Source organism: Corvus cornix, chromosome 1, assembly GCF_000738735.6.
Source record: "Corvus cornix cornix isolate S_Up_H32 chromosome 1, ASM73873v5, whole genome shotgun sequence".
NCBI classification, from domain to species: domain Eukaryota; kingdom Metazoa; phylum Chordata; class Aves; order Passeriformes; family Corvidae; genus Corvus; species Corvus cornix.
The window spans coordinates 12490252-12512972 of NC_046332.1; positions in this window are offsets into that span (position 1 = coordinate 12490252).

The window sequence follows — 22721 nt, forward strand, 5'->3', positions numbered from 1 at the left end:
TTAAGCAACCAATTTTAATGTACTAAAGAGTAATCCCATCAGTTCTGATTGCAACAAAAGCTTGGGCTCAGACTCGGCCTGCTCTGACTTTTGCCTCATTGTGAGCTTTGCTGGCAAAAGGCTCTGGTGGTGCCTTTCTTAACTCACTTCCTCCTAGGGTTTAAAGAAAATTCCATGATTCCCTTCAGGGTATGCATTTAGTTGAGCTGAAAAAATGACATGATTCCAAATTAGCCAAATTAGGGGTGACAGATGTGGGTGTGATCATTATCTCCCATTAAGAGACAGAGTGATATTTTCTGTTTGCTGCTAGTGTCCAATACTCAGGATTATGAATGAGGGTTTTCTGATGTTTCTTACAAAATTACAGTATCTAGTGTGAGTAAATTCAATACAAGTACAGCTACAATACTGTTCAATAAGATGTTAAAGATGACAAGGTAGAGATTGTTGGTATTGTTCTAGCACTTAAAAGCAGTAGCTATAGAATAAATTCTGATATCAGTGTCCTATTTTCAGGATAATAATAATATCCTATAATCATAGAATGCCAGAATGGTTTGGGTTGAAAAGAACCTTAAAGATCATGTAGTTCCAATCCCCCTGCCATGGGCAGGGACATTTGTCTATCACCAATTTATTGCTTAACACAGTGTTGAGAGAATAAAAAAGGCAGAAGGGATTCAGTTTGTTTAGTATTAGACATTGCATTTGAATTACTCACTCTGGACTCAAAGCACAGTTAAGGAAGCAAATAGCTTCCAGGGAACAAGTAATCAGACACTTTAGGGAACAGAGGATACTTTCTTATATCAGGAACTTACATAAATTTCTATTTCTTTCCACTGACAATGTCTAATATTATAGATCTAATTCCCCAATTTTGTCTTCCTTCATTCTTGGCCACTGAGGAAGAGACCCAGGCATTTTTTCACCTGGCTTCGGGCAAACACTATGGATATATACCAGGTATGGATGTCTCCATCCAACATCATTCTTCAATAGTCTCTAGGGATGTCACCAGGTGTGAAACGCCCGCAACTTCATGGAGCCTCACAGTATAAGGTCATAAAGTTAATTTTCAAGGTCTTTCAGCTGAAAACAACATTATAAATAGTATTTGTGTCTCATGCTAACAAGCATAACTCTTGGATACAGCAGAAAGCTGCTGTGCTACAAAGAAATGACTGTGGAGAAGGTTACTCTGCTCCTGAGGATAGTTTTGCACAAATTACCTCAGTATCCAGAATTCTGCCCCAGGCATAATTCAGGGAAAAAAGGTATAGTAGAAGTGAACAGTGACTTGTTCAGATGAACATAAGTCCTATGTAGAGCATTCCATTTGGCGAGATGTATCCCAAGATGTATTTCTGAATTGTAAAGAAATTATTTTACAATGCCACCTACTCATTGTGGTCCATTACCATCCTGAATGTAACATGGAGCAAAAATTGAGTGGCTCTGCATAAATGAGAATGTTTTTCCACTGTACTTTTTGGGACTATTTCAGAAGCTTCATTCTCCTCAGAGATGTCTCTAGACAATTTAATTTTTTGCTGCCCTTTAAAAAACCCAAGCCTTTACAATTAATGATGTTAGCATCCAAGAATCCTGAAACCTATGTCTACAGGACTTGTTTACTTTTTGGCTGCTAATATTGGCTGCTAGATCAGACTATGATTATGTGCAAATTATGGGGTTTAACTCTATCGTACATGTATAGTTCTTTCCATGGTTTCCAAAACCTTTTAATGGTATTCTTCTACTATTTTTCACTGGTTTAAAATGTTATCTCCACTATGTATAGGACTTCTGGGAAGAAAAACAGAATAAAAATGAGAACTAAAGTATATAAAATCAAGCTTTATCTCTGTTTGAATGCTAAGTACAGCTTGGGCTCTCCCATCACAAAGGGCTAAACCTGGAAATTACTCATGAGAGAGTGGGAGAATTGATCAAAGATAGGAAAGGTTTCTGTGTGTGACTAAATAGGCTTCTAAATTAAGCTTGAAAAAGAAATAACCGAAGTATCATTAGAGGTCTCAAAAATTATCACTGGCAGTTAGAAAGAGAATGAGGATCAATTAATTGAATTCTCTTCTTGTAGAATTTTGAGCTGGTAGGCAAAAAATGCAAAACCCCAAAGCAAACAAAAAACAAAAAATCCCCTACCAAAGCCAGTAGTTCTTCTTGTATAATAAAAGATAATAAGATGTGGTGTTCCCTAGGATGTTGCAGATAATAAATTTCTCTTGAATTCAAAAGACAAGTTGATGCAGAAAATACACAGAAGATTAGTGTAAAAATCGCATTCCTGGCTCAAAAAGCTTCAAGCTGTTGAAGGCAGGGAGAGGACTCTGTGTGATCATCACCAAAAAGTTTCTGTGTTCCTGTACTCTTACATAGGCAGCCACTCTTGCTCACTACTGGAAAGAGTATCCTGGAAAAATGGACTTTTTAGCCTTATTCGTTAACTCTTGCTATTTAAAAAGGCATTAGTTTGTCAATAGCTGAACTTCTTCTTACACATCTTCCCCAGGTTTATATTTTGTTTAGGATTTTATTTTTTATTTTGTTGTGGGTTTTTTCCCCCCAGTAAACTAAGGTCTAATTGTGTAAGTCAGAGATTTCTGTTGCTCTGGAATTTGTATGGCACATTTTTTAGCCTTCATTCAATCACTTCCTTATTTTTCACTTATTTCCATTCTTTCTTGTTTTAAAGTATACAAATTCTATGCTTTGTATTTACATGGCATGCTGTGCTCGTCAATACAGCTCCATTCTTGAGATTCCTTTAGTTAAATAATTGAAATCTATCAAAGCAGGTTTATTGTCAAAATAAGGATTAAGTTCTTGTATCTAATGCAATATTTATATTTTTCCTATGGGGACTTTAATTTCTTTTATGGGAATTGGAACTGTTCTACTTTCCCATTCTTTTTTTTTTTTTTTTTTTTGGTTTCTTTAGTCTCACAGCAAAACACCATTCAAACTCAGTTTGAAATATGCTATGAAGCCTGATGCACACCCTGGAGCACAGATCCTTTCCAGCACCTGCAGAGCACTGCTTCACATAAATACATGGGACAGTCTGTTACCAATTGTTTAATTATGCTAATATTTATAAAGAATGATGCAACATCATGGAATATTTTCTTCTCTGAGGATCAGAGGTGGTGTGGTAGGTATAATAAAGTCCATAAAATTCAGTAGAGGAAAAATAAGATAGTTTAATGCTATGATATTCTGAATTATTTATGGTAAAGTCTGCTCAAAATCTCATTGCTTAAGAACCCTTTTACCAGAAAAATTAAGACCTTATGAACATTATACAATAGTCAGAGTTTAGCTTAACCTTTCCATACATGAATATTTACACACACAGACAGGAATACTCATCCCTTTTGTTGTTTCCTGATCACTGTCAAATTTTCTTCTTTTATTTTATAATTCTTCATACTCTGTAGACTATCTTAGCATTCATTGCAATACTGGTGATACAAAGAAATGAGTTTTCTCTTGTAGGAGCTGTTATTCCTTTTATGTGGAGCTAATAATAATGTGCTGCTTCTACTGTTACATGATCACATGAGAACTGAGAACTCTATATGACATAGATCTATATTTTAAACAAGGGAACACATCAGGAAATAAGAATAACGAAGTAATTCAAGCAAATCTGCCCACGTACAGACAACTATGGGAAATGAATTTGAGATTAACAAAGGCATATCAACCCCATAAAGATTTCCTTTGTCAAAGGCACAGACGTATAGTATCACATAAAGATGCTACTTCTTACAGGGAGCAGCACTTCAAAAGCTCACGTTCCTATTTTCTTTAGACGTTGTAAGTGGAGAAATAAATGAAGCGAGAAGAACTCAAAAGTGAGCGATCTTTTTGTCAAACAAGCAAAATTAAAAAATCAATGTCTTTAGTCCTCCTGGTTCTGCTTATTCTTTCTTTTTTAAATTAGAAATTTAGTTTTATCTAATGAGATTAAAAGACAAAAAGTAAAGCTCCCATTTGTAGATTTGGTTGAATAAGTTGACATTCTGAAAGTGATCTACTTCTCTTCCATTTCAGAAGCTTTGTATTTTGTTTCAATATTTAATGAGGACCAATCCCTCCTTAGAAATTTAAGGACTGCAGATGAGATTTGGTAGTTTTCTCCTTTCGTGCCTTCCCTCAAGATGGTTTTTGATTTTGTATAAACATTTTTATCACAACTGCCACTAAATCTATCTTTTAAAAAAACCCCCAACTTCTTAAAGTTATTCTTGCATCCCTTTGAGAATGTGTTCTTGTATCTCAACAAAAGTAAATTTTCCTCAAGAGATTTAATCCTGTAATTTGTATGTCCTGTGCTATATCCTGGGATTAGAGGAGGACATAGACCTAGCGAAGTTTGGAAAATATGAAGTTTCTTTGAAGTACCCTTTATCAAAAATTTCTTATTTTAAGTATCCATGTATAAAAAAAGTTAATTTCCAATAAATTGTTTAAAAATATACTAAAGACGTTTCAATTACACCTTTTCCTACAAATATGTTGCCTTAAAAAAAGTCCTCTCCAATGGACTGAAAATTTTATAGCTCCTGCACAGGACAACCCCAAAAATCATGCCATGTATCTGACAGCATAAATGTAACAAAACCTCCTGTTATGCTGTTTGGTAGGGTTTGTTTGTATGTTTGGTTTTTTGGGGTTTTGTTTGTTTAGTTGATTGTTTTTCCCCCCAATTCAAGGAGTTGAGAGAAATGAGTAGTTTCTAGTCTTACATAACTGCAGAGAAAAAAAGGTTCTGGAGCTTCTTTTCCTGTGTGAGAAAAGCTTGAATGCAGACACTGTTAAGGCCATTTTGTTAGATATGATCTTGCTATTTTATCCCCAAGATTTAAACTCACGATACATTTTCTCACAGAGTGTATCAGAGTATCATCAGTTGGTGGAATCTGCTGATTTGGGAAATTGTATTACATGGTATAATATGCCTAATGCCTTTGTATTAAACCACTGAGACATGTCATTGCCTCTGGATGTCCTTCAGTTCTCTTAGATTTCTTTTGAAAAAACAAAACAAAACAAAAACCCTCTTTTTTTTTTTTTTGAACAATTTATTTTTTGCAATGAAGTGAAGTGAATTTGAAACCGTACAAGTTCTAACAGAGTGACTTGATAAGGATTCATGAGAAAGCATGGATACAACACAGGTTTACTTTCAAAGGTTTCATATTAAAACAGAGGATAAGCAGCTGGGATCACACTTTCATATAATCTTTCCTTATTTTAAGACTTGTTCTGTTACAACTGTGTTCAAGATATTAACACTTTTTTTCACTTGAGTGTTCAGTCTGCCTGAGGATTTTGTTCTGTCTTAGGTGTTTTCTCCAGCCTGGAACTTACCCTGGCAGTGTATCTGTAGCTTCACTAACCTCTACTTGGCTCAGTCTTCCTTTTATATCATCCTCACTCTCACAGATTAAAATTCCTCTTCCCTAGATCAATTCACTTTAAAAGGTTATGTCTTCACATAAGGTCTGACATATGTGTCATTTTTGCATGAGTTTTTTCTGACTTTATGGTGCAGTATCAATCACCTTTTTGTTCAGGAAGCTTGGAGTAACAACAGACACAACGCACATTTCTCTTGAAATTTCTAATTTACTGAAATCAGTTATAAGGTAAAAAAAAATGTACTTTACATATTGTCAAGTCTGCAATAAAGGAAGTGAAAAATTGGCTTGGCTATTGGGTTTAGTAGTAACGGAGCTGGTCAGGAATAACATCCATGGATGGAATAAAAATATATGTTCTTGTTATTTTCTTTTTCATATATGGGATATTTTACTCATCCCATCCCAAAATTCAGAGTGCATGGGCATAGATGTGTAGAGAAAATTGGTGTTGGTGCCTCAACTTTTTGTAGTTTTAGTAATTTTGAGATTATATCTTGAAGCAGCAGAAGGAAAAAAGAAAATCTTTCCTAATTATTTTTTAAATTTATTATCTTCCCTTAAACACCATTTGCTATGGTTGTTAATACTCTGTAAATCAGCCTGGCTCCCTTGAACTGCTGGATCTGAGTAGTTGTCCAAGGTATTGAAATTGTTCTGATGGCTCACTGAGAAATAAGAGCAAATGATTGAAGTCACAACCAAACAAAAGAAAACAACATAAAAAAAAAGAAAAAAAAAAAAGGAGCATCATAATTTAAATTAGACTGATATGATTGTTCTGTAATTTCCAAATAAGATAGTCTTGGTTTTGGGGTGTGGATTTTTTTGTTTGTTTGGGGTTTTGTTGTTGTTGGTTTGTTTGTTTTTTAATGCAATTAATGCATCTTGTATTCAAAATGTGGAGACATTCTCTGGAAGTTATTCCTAAAAACATAGTACTATAATTTCTAGAATACATTCTGCACAGCTTACTCCACCTTAATTCTAGAAAGTAAATAGATGTGGAGATGAGGTTTTCAGACCTCATAGTGTAGCTCGTTCTGACAGTGGCTCGGTGTGGTTTGTTTTTAAGTTAATGAATATACATATAGCTTATATATATAGAATATATATAGAATATATATAGCTATAGAAAGAGCATTGGAGCTTTAAAATTCCACCTGCCTGAAAGTGAATGTTACTTTGCTTTAAGAAAACAGTGTTATTCAATAGAACTCAGTCTCTCCGTCAGGAAATTTTAACATTTCATTATTACATACAGTGAAATCAGTGGTGTATTTACATATCATTGTAGATGGTGTAACTAAATATTCGTAGCAAGTGCTTGACATTCAAAACACTTGTTTACTTTGCATTTGACTCTCATTTCTAAATTTCTAGAGTTTGTGGTGTCATTAAAATTAACAATGTTTTCTTTATTTTGGTAAGGACATGAAAATCGCAACTTGGAAAGATCCTTAAGCTGAATCCCAAAGCATGAAAGAAATGTTCTGAAACATTAGAACAAAACAACTATTTTAGGAAGCAACTTGTTTATAAATAGAAGGTGACAGGAGTATCTTATTAAACTGTAGATCCAAAATGATGGACCTTAACTGGGGTTTTGGAAACAACTGCAAGAGAAAATTATAGGATATAATTCAATGGAGTGGTGAAGCTTTTATCGTATGGTTTGGAACCAGCAAACGGGTAATATTAGTCACTGCTCCCAAATGCAGCCTTGAAGTAAGCAGTGGAAAGCACCATAAACCTTGAATCAGAGTGTCTCCTTGAGGAATTTAAGCCAGAAGTCTAGGAATATGCCAGAGTTATTGCTGAAGAACAGGGTGAAAAAGAATTGCTTTTTCACTGACTTTTTTTGGTCATAAAATAGGTAACAAACTTCATCAGCCACAGTAAGCCCAGTAAGCATATATGAAAAGTAATGGGAATCTCCTTATATAAACCTGTATTTACAATTGCCTAACTTACATACTTATGGATAATTAATAGATCTCTACAGAAAAATACTTAGAGACTGTAGTTCAGGCTTATAATTGATTTAGTCTGTGTTCTAATTTTTTCTCTTCGTGACTTTGTAACATTCAGCTGCCAAAGCAGTTGTGTTGAACCTGAAACTTGTGGCCCTTGCCCTTGAATATAACTCAAATATCTGGGGATCTGTGGAGCACCCATGAGGGTTCTTGCTCCTGCATGCTCATTGACTAGAGCAAACTGGAATTGCTCCAGTAAAGTAGGAGAAAGTACAAATTCTCACAAGTTCAGCCTGAGAGGAGGAGGATGCCAGCAGCCACGATTCAGAGTACTGATTGTACTTAAGAGAAGTGAAGTCCATGCACTTATGTATGTCAGGGAATTATAAAAGCCAGCTACCCTCCTAGGGATGGGGAACCAGAAACCAGAATTGGGGCTGTCCATGCGGGGTGGCAGAGTAAGGTCTGACATTCAAGGCCGATCCACCACTCCAACCAGCAGCAGACAGCCAGGAGGTACCAGGTCAGCCCCAATCCTTGGCACTGGGCACCTCCCTGGGGACAAGCCAAGGCTGGGTGGAGATGCGGACTCATCCCAGCCAGATCCATGGCCAGGCAGGGCAGTGGGAAGCCAGAGACTGGCCTTGCTGCAGCACTGCTGCCAGGACAGACGGTTCCAGGGGGCTGACACCAGGTCCTGGGCCATGGGCAGGGTGGGAGAGTTTGGAGAGGGCAGAAATGAGATCCTTAGCCATGATCAGGGGGAAAAGCCACAAGGGAGTTGATAGGGACAGTCAGAGCTAATGGTGTCCTCAAGGACAACAAGCCTGCAAGTACTGCTGCATTTGATCCACTGCAATCAAATCTCTTCTCAAAGATGATGGCACTGGTTTTTATACATATATTTGGGCAATTGGGCACTTGAAGCTTAATCTAACATTTAAGTAATGCTGTATTTTGAAATACAATGTTAGGAATTGAGGGAATTGTGTGTGGTTTTTTTCCTACCAAGTCACTCTTCAACAAGCAATCTGGAACTACTCAAGTCTCCCTTGTGGTGAATCCTGCCATAAAGCAGCAGCAGTGATGCATGCCAGATCCAAGTAATTTTGCTACTTCTCTGAAGAGCTGTTTATAAAGCAGTATGCCTCTCCAATATATCTGCCTGCATACATGATGTTTTTATACATGCTGCTATCAATCACTTAATGAAGAACAATATTTGTACTTGACAGAATTTCCTATATATCATTTTTTTTTGTTGTTGGCTGAGGAGTTATATATATTAATTAAGCTGAAAGATCCTTCTTCTTACACTAGTCCAAGGAGAAAGAGCACACCAGACTGGATGGAACAAACTGGCAGAGGGTAGTTCTATGCCCAAATGTCTCTAGCCCCCATGGGCCACCTTGGCAGCAGAGCACTGGTGTAGCACTGAGATTCTCCTATTGTTCACTGCTAGCCACAGAAGATGAAGAAAGAAATGCTTGGATTGTGGAAGCAACATATTTTTTGCAAATACTGTACCAGATTTCATGAATCATTTCCTATAGGTGGCTTTTTGGTTAGTGATTTTTTGCTGATTTTGTGGGATGTTGGGGGTTTTTTGTGGTTTTGTTTGTTTGTGGGGTTTTTTTGTTTAGGGCTTTTTTTTGTGTGTGTGTTTGTATTTTTTTTTAAATCTGTCAGAAAATCTAAAATATGCCTTGAGACAAAAACTGTTAAGGTGGCGTTGGTTTTTTTCAGTGAAAGCTGAACTTCAGAAAAGGACAAGATCAGAGCAAAGGAAGTGACTAACTGAGAACCAGGTGTTACTACTAAAAATTTAATTTTAGAACTGTCTGGACAACATCATTTGTAAAAATAAAGCTGGTACTGGAAGGAAGAGCAATTTAAAAGCTGGAGAAGAGTAACCAAATAGGATTATACACTGCAACTACTGAAATTCACTCCAAATGAACTGATTTGCTCTACATCATCTTTCAGGGTGACTTTGGCTAGATAAGGAAAATGTGTTTGGGGACTGGAGATCATTAATATCCTGCTTTGGGTTTTGTTATTGTACAAAATTAAATATGTGCTCTAACCCAAATTGATTCTCCAAGGGCTCTTTTCCAAAATATTTTCATAATCACTGTTGTGGGATTTTTTTAATCTTTGCTGTAGTTTTTTCCCTATATAATACTTCTCAAACAATGACTCCTTCATTAGCCCTATTTGATGAATCCCAAGGTATCAAACCCTTTGTACCCTATCAGAACACTAATTCTTTAATAGGTGCTGCTCCTAGGATTCTAATAGAATGAAATCCATTAGATATTCTGTCATCCTGGAAGTGTCTTCAATTATTTATGTGGAACTATTTGTTGGTAGTTGTGTTGCTGTCAGTAAAATTCTGAAGTCAGTAAAGTTTTAGCTAATCAGAGCAAGTTAATAATTTAATTTATAATCCTAGTGAGAAAAGGTAAAAAATCTGTGAGGTCACTTGCTAAAGATTTCTGAATAGCTATTTTTCAAAAAGTATTCCAAAAAGTATTTCCAAAAAGTATTTTCAAAAAGTGGGAAAAAGATTTTGAAGGGCCTTGAACATGACTGAAACATCTGAAAGGCAGATAATCAAAATGGTTACTCTTTAATGTCACTTTTACAACTTTGCTGTCAGAATGTCCAAATTTAAAAGCAGCAGGAAATTTTTCTTTCTTTTCTTTGACTTCAAAATAGTCAACATTTCAAAAAGTTCTGAATCTCTCCTGTCAGATTATTCTAACTGTGGGAAATGCAATATTTATTTTCTCCAAAGAAGAAATATTAAAAATAAAAATCCAAACCTGATTTCCAGCTGGGCCTTTCAACAAATACTGCTCTACCTAATTAATAAAGGCTAATAGAATGCCATTAACATTGCCAGTATTATTCACACATCAGTGTTCCACTGAGGTTTTGACAGAATGAAATTTCTTCATAGTATTCCAAGATATTTCTCTGTTGGAAAAAGATCGTCTCAAATTTTCAGAAGCGTTCATTGGACTTGAAAGGTACAGTACACAGGAAGGCTATTTTAATCATATAAATAATTTGGTCACATGAACAATTTTATCCTATGACTCATATGAACATATGAACCGTTTGGCAAGGTGGTGTGGTTTCAGTATATGAAAAATTATGACTACTAGGAAAAGACCTAGATGAACACAGATCTCTATCTCGAGCCTTGTGACAGAAACCAAAATTAAAACTATTAACTACAAATCTGATACCTCCAGAAAATCTGCTTAAATTATATTGGAAGATGATTCCAATGTGATTAAAAAAGCAAAATGTAGCAACTAATAAGAAGCAAGAGGATTTTGACATTTTCTGGATATGCCATAGGGCTATTTAAGCAGTACATGCTTCATGACCAATTGATTGGAGATTTTGCTTTGCAAAATATTCATTTGTGCAACTTCAGCTCAAAAACTCAAGTGAGAACTATGTATGTGATACCAGTTTTCAATAAAACAAAAAAAAAAATGGAGGAAGGATATTGGTATTTGAGTATTTTTGGGCCAAGCAGACAGCACTTAGAATAATTTTTAGAAGATTTGTTTCATCTTAATTGAAAACTGTGTCTTTATATTTCCAGTAGTTCATAATATTCTCTCAGAACTTTGCGGCATCCTGAGCAGCAGTGACAGCCCCAGAAGATATAGGGAAATTCTTCTGACAGCATCTTATTTGTACTTTTGAGGGAGTGTAGGCCATATTCTTGCCATCTATCTATGTTATAAATGTCGACATTTGTCTTTCTTTTTTTTTTTTTTTTTTTTTTTAATTTTGTATATGGTCTCTTCCACTACTTATATCCAAATACAAAGATGCTAAATTTGAAATTTTCGTTTAAAGTGAATGAAGTAGCAAAAAGATCAGTGGATATGTGTTAGCCCACTTTAAATAGCTCATAAATCTAAGGGTAGTGGTGTCCATGTTTGCAACTTTTCTGAAAGAAGAAAGTAAACATCTTTATTTTTCCCAGAGTAGTGATTAAAAATAGGCAAACCACAGCAAAAATACATGTGAGATCAACAAAAGCAAAACCATGAAAACAGCCAGACTTGCCTGATTGAAACTCTTTGTTTGAAGTAGGAACAGTAGCTGGGTTTACACAGCATTTCAATGATTTTTTCAATTAAATACTTCCATTTATCATAAAACAGTTTGGCTCTAACACTAGATTTTCTTTATATTTAAGGTGAGATTCTGTTTAGTTCAGATTGGTTTACTAATTTCTAATAAAATTTTAATTGGTCTCTTTCGGAATCCCAAGCATTCTTTAAACAGCAGTCTCACACGTATAAATATGTTTTGTTGTAATTGAAATTACAATCTTCCAGGAAGTGAAAATATGTTCTGAATGGTAAATATGTTATAAAGATCTCATTTGTAATTTAGATGTTATCTCTAAGGTTACTAGACCTGCATTGGGCAAGTAACTTTGCAGTTGAAAAGAGAGCTCTAGGGAAGGTTGAAACTAAAAGAGGCTTCGGAAAGCATTTTGCATTCCCTTGGAATTTTTTAGTATCTCAAGATTTTTGTTCTTCAGGGTGAAATGATGAAAATGCTCCCCCCAAAAATTAGGTCTGAATGAAGACTGACAAAGACTCCTTGACAATCCCTCCTTGGAGAAGGCAGACATTCAGGCAGCAGGGCTGAGAAAGGGATTTGAACTCTGCTACTGAACACCTTGGTTTCTCCTGTTCGCAACTGTAAACATGACTATGAGAGTTCCCCAGTTAGATCTCTCTTCCTGGCTGAAAAGAAGCTCTCATATTCCAAACTAGGCAGTTTTTGCATCAAATTGTGTCAAAAAGTTCTTTCTGACCAAATGTTGCAACGTATGTTTATGAAATTTTTCCTGATTAAAAGTTTAATTGGAACATATATCTCTCCATAAAAAAGGAAAGTAAATCTGTGTCTCTGAGGGCACGAAATAAGACTGAACTGCGTTCCAACCAGAAACTGTCATTAGACTCCAGTTTCTAAACTTCTGTTTGCAAATACCCTTTTATAAAGGCTCATTCCAATTTTTTTCATTCTCAATTCCAATGATTTGAATAACTATTTGCTTTACTGTGTTTTGCATAATCTTCAGACTTTCCCTGAAAAAAAAAATAGGTTTGGATATTATTTATTTATTTGAAGCTATAGGGTCACTTTTGAAAACAGAAGGGGATTGATTAATAATATTCTTCATGAAAAAAATCCACAGGGTAAAGAAAACAACACTGGTAGATGTGTGTGGGTTTCTTTCATTTTTCTTCTTTTTTCTTCTCCATGCTTTCTGTGTGTCTCCAGAATGCTTTAAAAGACAAATTTAGTTTTGAAGGCATGGATCAGATATGGCCTTCAAGAATAAAATTAATAAATTATTCTAATTTTCAAATACATGAAATATATTTATTTTTAAAACTTGTCTTAACCAAATTCACAATGTTCATTCACGGCCCATCCATATGCAATTGTTAATATGTTGTTCTTATATTTGGTAGTGTAAACAGCAGCAAAATAAAATAGAAATGATACTTCTGATGACTTTGTGTTACCCTTCTTTCATTTTAGGAAGTTTTTGTGTCATTAAGTTCCATCAATGCTTAGGGCATTCTTCAAGCTAAGCTTTGCATTTAGAGCTCTGGGTTAGCAGAAACAGGCACTGTTTCTGGTGTGGTTTTCAGGCTTGCTCTCTATAAAAAGCCACAGGCATTTCAAAAGAGATCAATGACTTATGCTGAGTCACTGTATGTTCGGTTGGTTTCATAGCATCACAGAATAGTTTGGGTTGGAACCGACCCTTCAGACCATCTCGTTCCAACCCCCTGCTTCTAATTCCCCCTGGAATGAAATGGAAACATTTAAAAAGATGGATCCTTCTATCTTCAGCTTAAATCTGTTTTAATCCCATAGATAGGGGTTCTGCATACATCAAACTTGTATTGCTGCAGTGTTCTGTTCCTAGAATGTGAAATTTGCAGAATTAAAATAAAGAAGCCTTGCTGCCATAATACAAATGAAGAGTGCACATGCTACTCCACAAGGAGATGTAAATGCTGTCCTAAATCAAGCTATTAAAACAAAATAAATTGGTTAAGGTGGACTTCCTGAATTTTTTCTTCACTTCTCTAAATGAGTATTTGATGAAAATTTGCTGAAACTTGGAATCCTTTATAGAAAGCTCTTTCTGGGGAAAAGAAGCAAACAAAACATAAAAAAAATTAATAAAATTTTTAGTATTTTGTATCTTCTAAGTCCTACCTTGTTTTTCCTCAACAGACTTTTAGTCATGGTCAGGAATTTGCCAATTTTCAGTGATAAAATTGAATGCTTGGAAGGGAAGAAGTTTGTCAAGGGAGGCAAACAGGATGCTTACCAATTCAAAGCTGTTAAATAATTACTCAAAAATGTGCTTCTAACCTTCTGTCTCTTCTTGACGTTATTTCGCCCTTGCCATGCATTACTGTACATACACTATAAGGCAAATATGGTCATTTATCTTGGATCTTGTTGTTGGTATTATTCCTGTGTGGTTTGATGTCTTTAAACCAATCAGATGATTGCTCCATTTGGGTGGAATTTCTGTCCAATTCCTAATTTTCACCTCAGACATACATGAACTCTAACAACTGCAAGTAATTTTTTGAACCAGTATTCCCTTAATCTCTGTCTCTGTCACTTAACAGTGTTCGCATATTTCTGTTTTACTTAAGGATCGTTGAATATCCTTATTAGATAAGGGTAATTCTATCAGGGTCTTTGTCTGCCACTCCTTTATGTCATACTCTCTTGTTGCTTTTTTTAACTTGTTCGTGGTAATCTACTTATAAAATACCTCTGCTCTTTTCTGCACAAGATCTCCCAAAAGAATCTGATACAATTCTTTTGCATACAAGGGCTTAAAATAACTCAGTATAGAGGCTTAAGCATCCAAAATATACAATCTTTGGATTTAGAATATTGAAAATAATGTCAGACTGAAAGGACTCAGTTTGTCTCACATCCTTGCAAATTACTTGGCTTGCTCTGCCAGGAATATGTGTGGTTTAGTGGTAGGAAAAGATGGAATGGTTACTATAGTAACTGTCAGACAATCCAGCATGGTGCTTATGTTACTGTACCTCTGAGACAATACAAAGCTGCCTTCTTAATCCCTTTAGTGCTGCTGGTTGAATGGTGTATGCCCAGTAAAGTGGCACTTGTAGGTCCCTTGGCTGTACACTCTATTTTCCATCTCCTTCTCAGCAAAGTAATGGGCCTCCTACAAATGGTATGAAATAAAACCCCAAGCCCAACATTCAAAGGCAGAAACTTAGTGCTCTTCTTGAAAAACATACAACTTCCCCCCAGACTGTAATGACTGGGATTTTATGAGGTTTTTTTACATCCTCCTAAAACTCTTTAAACACTAAGCGATGTCAATAGAGATACAATGAACTTTGTTCAAAGCATAGGAGATGCCTCAGTGCAATTCAATTTTTCCTAAGATAATTTTATGTATTTAGTTCATTGCTTGCTAGAATCAGTGAATTTTGGGGACAAAGTAAGACAAACTGCATAAAATTAAGGCTTTGCTGATTGTTTAGTTGTAGAGTTTGACACATTTAACATCTGCTAGATTTCATTTAACACTGTGGAACAACTGGAAGTTGTGGCCCCAGCGGAGTGGACAGATTCAAATTAATACAGCAGCAGCTTTCTCATTAGATTTTTATGTCAATGCTATTTCATCAGTGCTTTGTATATAACCATTAGAATTCCCACTAGAGAGGAGACTGGCATCTATATCATAGAAAAATGCTCCAACAATTCAGGTGTCGGGAATTCTGTGGAAAAGCTAAGTGTCTTTTGTTATTGCGTATTGGTAACATATCCAAATATTAATTCATAAAAAGGACAGATTAAAAATCAATTAAGCTTAGCAATTATGATACTTGCCTGAAATGTGGGGCAAGGGAATATTTGCACTGCTGAAGATTTCAGGAATTTTCATTTTCCTCTTGTGTCTAAATTAGGACGTGTATTCAGATTTCTCCACTGCCTTATATCTCAGGATTTTTTCTTTTTCGTTTCCTCGCACCTTAATTTAGGAAAGTACTGTAGCACAAACACAAATTCTCTCAAATGTCTTCAATTACAGCTTGATCCTGAAAAGTTTCAGTTTCCAGCAGTCTAAACAGAGAATTTCGTTCTTTTTATGGTTTTGTCCAGCCCTTGGATCTATATTGGTTGAATAGTTGTAGGTCAAATGTCACTTGCAGGTAGTTATGAAAATGCTTTTGTGAAATGTAGGTTGATGTATTTCTGAGCTGTAGCACAAATGAAACGATACTCTCAGTATATCAATGTTTGATTGTAAGTTATAAATAATATCTTTACAATTCTACATCCTATAATGATTAAAAATGTTGAACTTTCCTATTTACATACATGATGTGCATTTTAAAGGGAAAATGTGGTACTTGTGAACCATTAGCAGCACCTCAAAAACAGATCCAACAAATACTTGCTTTGTCCTTCTACAGTTTTCAGCATCTCTGTTTGTTTATGAGTTTTTGATCATTGCTTTGACTTACAGAGGAAAAAAACCACATTTGAATGAATCTGTGAAATTCTAGTAGAATCCACAAATATCTTACAAAGTTAATGGGGAAAAGAACATGTTATATAATTTACAATTTTATACATTTTTTGCTTTTTGTTCAATACCATAGTTTTCATGACTACTCTCTATTAAATTTATTCTGAAAATGAAGGGAGGAAAATGCCTTGCTCCAGACCAGGGCAATGGTTCCAGCCAGAAAGCAGGACAGGCCACTAGAAAACTACTGTTCCTGGTCTGAAACAGTGTCTGGGGTCAAAGGCAGAGAGGAGGAGAGATTTTGGTTCTGGGCAGGGAAAACAAAGCTGATTATTGCCCTCAGGGACTTGATACTTATGCTCATTTAGGTTGCAGATACAAAGAATATAGTTCTTTAAAAGCTTCTCTTTTCTCTGGTATTTTAGTACGGTTAGTTAGTGATATGAGCCTGACATTTTAAATAAGCAGCTTTGAGAGCTTTCATTCTAAATTTGAAATATTATTGTATTCACAGGTACTTCATGGACACCAAAATATAAGTTTGTATATTTCTCCAAAGACATTTTCTCTTTCCAATAAATCATAAAGTCATAATAAATCATATATCTATCCCTGATTAATTGTAATACCTTAATTATCATTTTGTCAATGTAAGTTCTGAGCAGAGCATTTTATCAGAATATCTGAAGTGAATTTACTTTGAGGATACCTGTAATATTTAGCACAAAATAGTAACTGTTTTCAATGTGCAAGGATATATCAGTTTTTATTCATGAGCACAACCTTCTTGCATGTGTGTTTGTCCAACCAGGAAAGAAAACTAAAACCAAAATCTACATCCCACATCTGAGTCCCGAACTTTTGTTGTCAAAGATCATCTGTTCATCTATCTGGGTTAATAAAAGTCAAGGAGGAATCTGAGGAGTTGTTTTATTTCTTATTTTCTCAAAGTTGGCTGACTGGAGAAGTGATGGATTTATCCATGCAGAGGGACAGGCACAGGGCAATTATTGTACTATATCATTGTAAAATGCTCTGTGTGCCACTATACTATGAAATGATTGTAGCTTCTTCAGCTATAGCAAAGTTTTTGACATACCCATGATTTTAAAAAGTAATATAAAAGGAGTAAGAGGAATTGTGTCTGAGCACAAATTCAGACTTCTCCACTACCAAAACACAGCACCGTTAAGACGATGAACACCAGTGTTAACAACACACAGAATCCTAAAGGTCTTTTGGCCAGGAAGGTTATCTTGTTTTATAATCTGGAGATTTATAATGAATAATATGAAAGCAGAATGGATTTGAATTGAAAGAAGAAATCTATTTTTTATCACTTAAAAAATTAAATTATCATAAGCAGTGAGATTTATACTTTAGATGTCATCTGAAAAAGTTTATCTGCAGGAGTATGATGTCACTAATGTCATGTGGGTTTTCCTGAGCAGCAGCCTAGTAGAAAGAATTACAGCTTTTTTTATAACCATGCGATTTACTGCAACATCTGGTATTTCTCTGGAAGTATTTTATATGGATGTGACCTGACCACCTACTATCAGCATTTCAGAAGGCCAATTACTATATTGCTAGTCAAAATATAATGATTCACTTTCATTTAGTGCACTACTACTGAAATTTTATAACCCCGAAATAAAATGTAATTGAATTTGTATGGAGCTAATTGTGGAAACTATTAGTAACTTCATAGAAGAATGATATTGAAGATTTTTATTTTATCCAAGAAAATGGATTTATTTGAACAATTGTTGAGAGAATTCTCTTCATGACTACTTTGGTTTACATAGAAGGTAGACTATTGGAAATGAAGTTATGAAAATTTAATTAATATTTTGCTAAAAGAGTTTATGAAACATCACCAAATAATATGATATATACTGCTACTTTGTGCTTCCTGTACCATGATTATCATGCTTTTTTAACTCTCCTTAGAGCTTTTATGATTTTTCTTTCTGGGGAATGCTTGTGCCCAATTAACAGAATTTCAATTTTTGATAAATTGTGTAAGAGTTCACAATTTTTTTTTTCTGCATAATAAGGGAAAAATGAATGCTATCTAAACTCAGAATAATTTAAATTAGGTATTTGAAAAATTACATTTCATATAAAATTCTGTGCTCACCAATTTTCTAGAAATTATTTAATTCAATAAAGAAGAAAAAGTTTGACGAAGCAAAAAGTCTTTAAATATTGCAAATATTCAAAATAAATAAATTATTTGATTCTCAGTAGGATTTGAAAGTTCTTAACAATTCTCAATTTCTTTCTCTTAAAAAGTGATTTTCATGGTGTAATGCCTTTCTAGATGTTATTACATGTTAGTTTACATTGTTATGTTAATATTCTGATTAGATTATAGTTACTAATAGTTCTTATTCCTAATGACTTGTGCTCATGATGTTACACATAAATAATATTGTGGTAGTAGAATCTATAACATACCAATACCAAGTGATTCAAGAGTAAATTTATTAAAATCGATGAAATTACGTTTATGTAGGAATTGTATCAGATTATAAAAAGTTTTTTCTTGTTATGTTCTTATTTGTTTCAGTCAGTAATATTCTGTGAGGCTATTTGTTTTGATTGTGTTTCATTCTGTTTTCAAGCTGATGCAATTCTTAGAAAATGTCTATATCTCCCTTGATAAAAATTACATCTATAATAAGTTAAAATTATAACCATAATTTCTGTTGCAATAAAGGAATGATGTAATCTGAGACAGAGGTGAAAAAGACAGATTACATTTTAAGAGGATGTCTTCTAAAATACTTGATATAAAACCTAAAAATTTTTACTTTTTTGTTTTACAACAAAAATTGAAAACATTAAAAGGCCTTTTATTTTTTTTCACAATGACTTTTTGCCAACAATATTCTATTTTGAGATTCTATGTAAATTAGAAAAACTATTTGGTCCTTCAACACTTTTCTCAGTAGTCACAGCTGTAATGAGAAGCAAGCACTTTCCCCAGTTCCTCTCAGTTAATAAGCTTAGACAAAAAGTGATTGCAGATTTGGAAGAAGAACGATACCTGTACCTATTTCTCAAAATCTTCTGCATTCAATACTCTCAAGTATTTATTTAACTAACAAGCTAAGGAGGGGTATGGAAGGACAGCAAATGACAGCTCTCTTAACTTCTCAAAGAAACACTGGGATTGTTTGTCAGCATTAGCAGCAGTTTGCAGCCAGTGCAGCTTGTAAACAATCTCAGAGCTCTCAACAGCGACTTCTAATAGAGGCTGTAAACACTGCAGCATTTAACCTTAGTGTACCTGGTTTAGAAGGAGAAATCAAACTCTCAGACTAATTGCCATGGGCAATAAGATCCCAAAACCCAAGCACCAGCTACAGGTACTCCAACAGCTCAAATATCCGCTCTCTTGGGAAGTTTCTTGTGCATTTAGATCAATTTGGAACACACTTGTCTTAATATCTGTAGTCTTTTACAAATAATTAACCCCCAAGAGAACAAACTAGTTTTTACCTAAAACAAGTAACAGTTACTAAAATATTGCAAAAGAATAAAACATTATTTTCATTCCCAGTAGAATGTGAAAAGTTACCTTGTAAGAGTAAAGAGAAGAATCGGGAAAATAATTCACAAAATAAAGACAAAATTATAAATAAGCCATGTGACCATGAGGAATTAGGGAAAAAAAAAGCTGTGAACCACTGTATGGAAAATTACAGGCATAGAACTAACATAAATCCCACCAGTTCATCTCTACAGGTGTATTTTAACAGGAAAATTACCTGTTTAAGAATCCACAAGGTCCTTTTCCATTTAAATTTGAAACTTACCTAATTTGAATTAGAAAATGCTAAAGAGATATTGTTTCCAAACAACATCTTTACTAAACATTAAGATATGTTATTTCTTTTTACCCATATAATTATTTGCAGTAAAATGCAATGTTAATGTATTCACCCCAATTTTGGCTGCCTGTGTTCAAGGCCAGCCCTGGCACTGTGCAGCCATAAAACCTTACATCAGACTTCTGTATAAACGTTAAATTGTGACAATTTGTTGCATGCCCATCCTGCACCTTCAGCCAGTGCCTGGGGAGCACTCTTTATGCTCATGCTCAGCCTCAGTAGCAGCCATGCCCATTCCCAGCATGGGAGACCTGGCATCCTGGGCTCTCATTAAAATGCAGACATTCTTTTGTCACTTATCTTCATGGTGAAAGAGACAAATTAATAGCAAATGTATTTCTTCAAAGACTTTTTTTTCACTACCCTTGCATATTTGTCTGCTTTGAAAGGTCTCCCATCCTTCTATGGACAATAAATATATATTTATATAATAGAAAATATATAGATATTATAGACTATATACATATTATAGACAATCAATGTCTACAAAAGCAGCTCTGATTATTACTCTGATTGGAATATGAGGATCATGACATTTGATCCTACTGCTACTTTTTAAGGTTTCAAAGAATCCATCCCTGGATAGCACTTCAATTCCCATGGCTTAATAGAGCATTCCTCTGTTCTGCCCTTAGTGTTTAGTAGAGACTAAAAACATTCCCTAGTGCAATGTCTCTTGGCATTAAGTATTTCCAACTTAAGTTGAGAAGTGTAGTATCCAATTTATGAGAATCTGGTCAATCAAGGATCTCTTATACTGCTGGGCATTGGGGAAAGCATAAATTGAAGTTACTGAGTAGTTTGATTGACGTTCATATAAATATAAATATAATTCCACTAGGAATTTGAGTTGGAGATACATCTTGTCCATCAAAAAGAATTGAAGGAATCCATTTTTCAAACCCAAGATAAGTACAGGATTCAATCTCAGTAAGGAGTATTTTCAAAGTACTTGTAAAATAGCTTTGATGGAACCATCATATCTCCATACAGTCTTGAATTACATACAGATTGTATTATGTATGCAAACGTATTTATAGCTGATTCTAATTTCTGCAGAAATATTTCATACAATGCATACATGTAAATATTTAAAGATACATCTTTTTAGGGTTTTATGTAAATAGTTTAGCAAATATCTTTCATTTCTACCTTTTATACATGTAAGAAATGAATTCTTTCAGGAGAGCACATTCATGTGTTGAACTTAGAGAATGAGATTCTGAATTTAAAGTGTTATTTCACATGTCCATCATTATTTCATGGACATTACTAGAGATGAGGGACAGCTTGGTATTTACAATTAAAGAACTATATGTTTTTAATAAAAATATTATTTTAAACCATTTTAAATTCCAATAATATGAATAGATTAATTTTGTTCAGTAAACAGTAGCAATAATTGTTATAGTCTCTCAGCAGAGAAACAGTTATCTTGTACATTCTCTGTTTGCTTTTATTTTTTCTTACCTGAGTAGAGGACAGCATTGCATACATGCTTAAATTGTTCACAGCAATCCAGTGGCTGAGTACAAGAATCTTAGTACCATCATCTGACAGCTAATTCAGAGAATTTAGCATTTGAGTGTTAAAAAAATGAGAGTAAGTATATTGGTTTTGTGTGGCTATAAACTTATCCTATTATCCTGTCTCCCATGAAGATGGATGCACATTGATGGATACTTGTATTAGAACATGACAAGCATATATAATATTCCTTCATGCATTCTTCCAGTCTCCAGTTTTTTTGAACCTTTTTTCTGGTCCTTTGAGGCTTGTATGTTTCTAAAGTCCTTGAATCTCTCTGCCAACAATTCATCAAAGTGGCCCATGAAAGCACATAAGATTTTTGTGCCAAAAAATGTCCTTTAGCAGTGACTTCTGCAGGAATACTTCCTGTTGGAGAAACAGCCTTTTCTTTAAATTTATTTTTGTCCTGAACATAGTATTTAGGTGCTTTGGCTGAGCATTTGCTGAAAATGTTCAGTTCCACTTTAGCAAACGCTTAATTGTTTCCTCCACTTTGGTTTTAGGATTCAATTTTCTGTCACTGAAAACCAGGGACTTTATAGTAAAATGAGTAGTAGAGGTACAGTAAATTGAATAGATAAGTATCTGAGGTATTATTATACAACAAAACAAAAATCTAAGTGTGACCTGAAATATATTCCAGTAAAATGACACTTCTTATTGAACATTGTAATCATTTAGGTTGGAAAAGACCTTTAAAATCACCAAATCCAAACATTTACCCAGTATTGCCAAGTCCACCAGTAAACCAGCAAAGGGTTTTTTGTTGGTTTGTTTCCTGAATTTGAACTAACTAAACGGAGAAAATGGTCTGTCTAATGTGAAGACAAAATGATGTCCCAATGTCTTGCTGCTGATAAGAAAGTTTCATTATCATTGTTAAGCACAGCCTACTCCAATAGGAGATTTTTAATGGAAAAAAACCCAAAACTATTACTGTCAGATCTGTGGCAGTTCCAATGATTGGCTCAAAACACAGCTATTCAAAAAAGTTTGTATCTAATAAATATGCATAGGGGTTTTCATCTCCATTCTTTTCTTCCTCAGAGAATAAATGAATGAAAAGACAATACTATTTCCCTGTTGCCCTTGAGTTAAGCTATAGAAATACAACTTAATTAAAAAGACTTTTGGCAGTAGGACTTGTTTACATAAGGGTTAGATAGGTTGGAAAGTCAGAAATAACTTGTTAAATAAGAGAAAATGAGCCAGCTTACAAAGAAAATGGACTCCATTCCAAAACATGCTT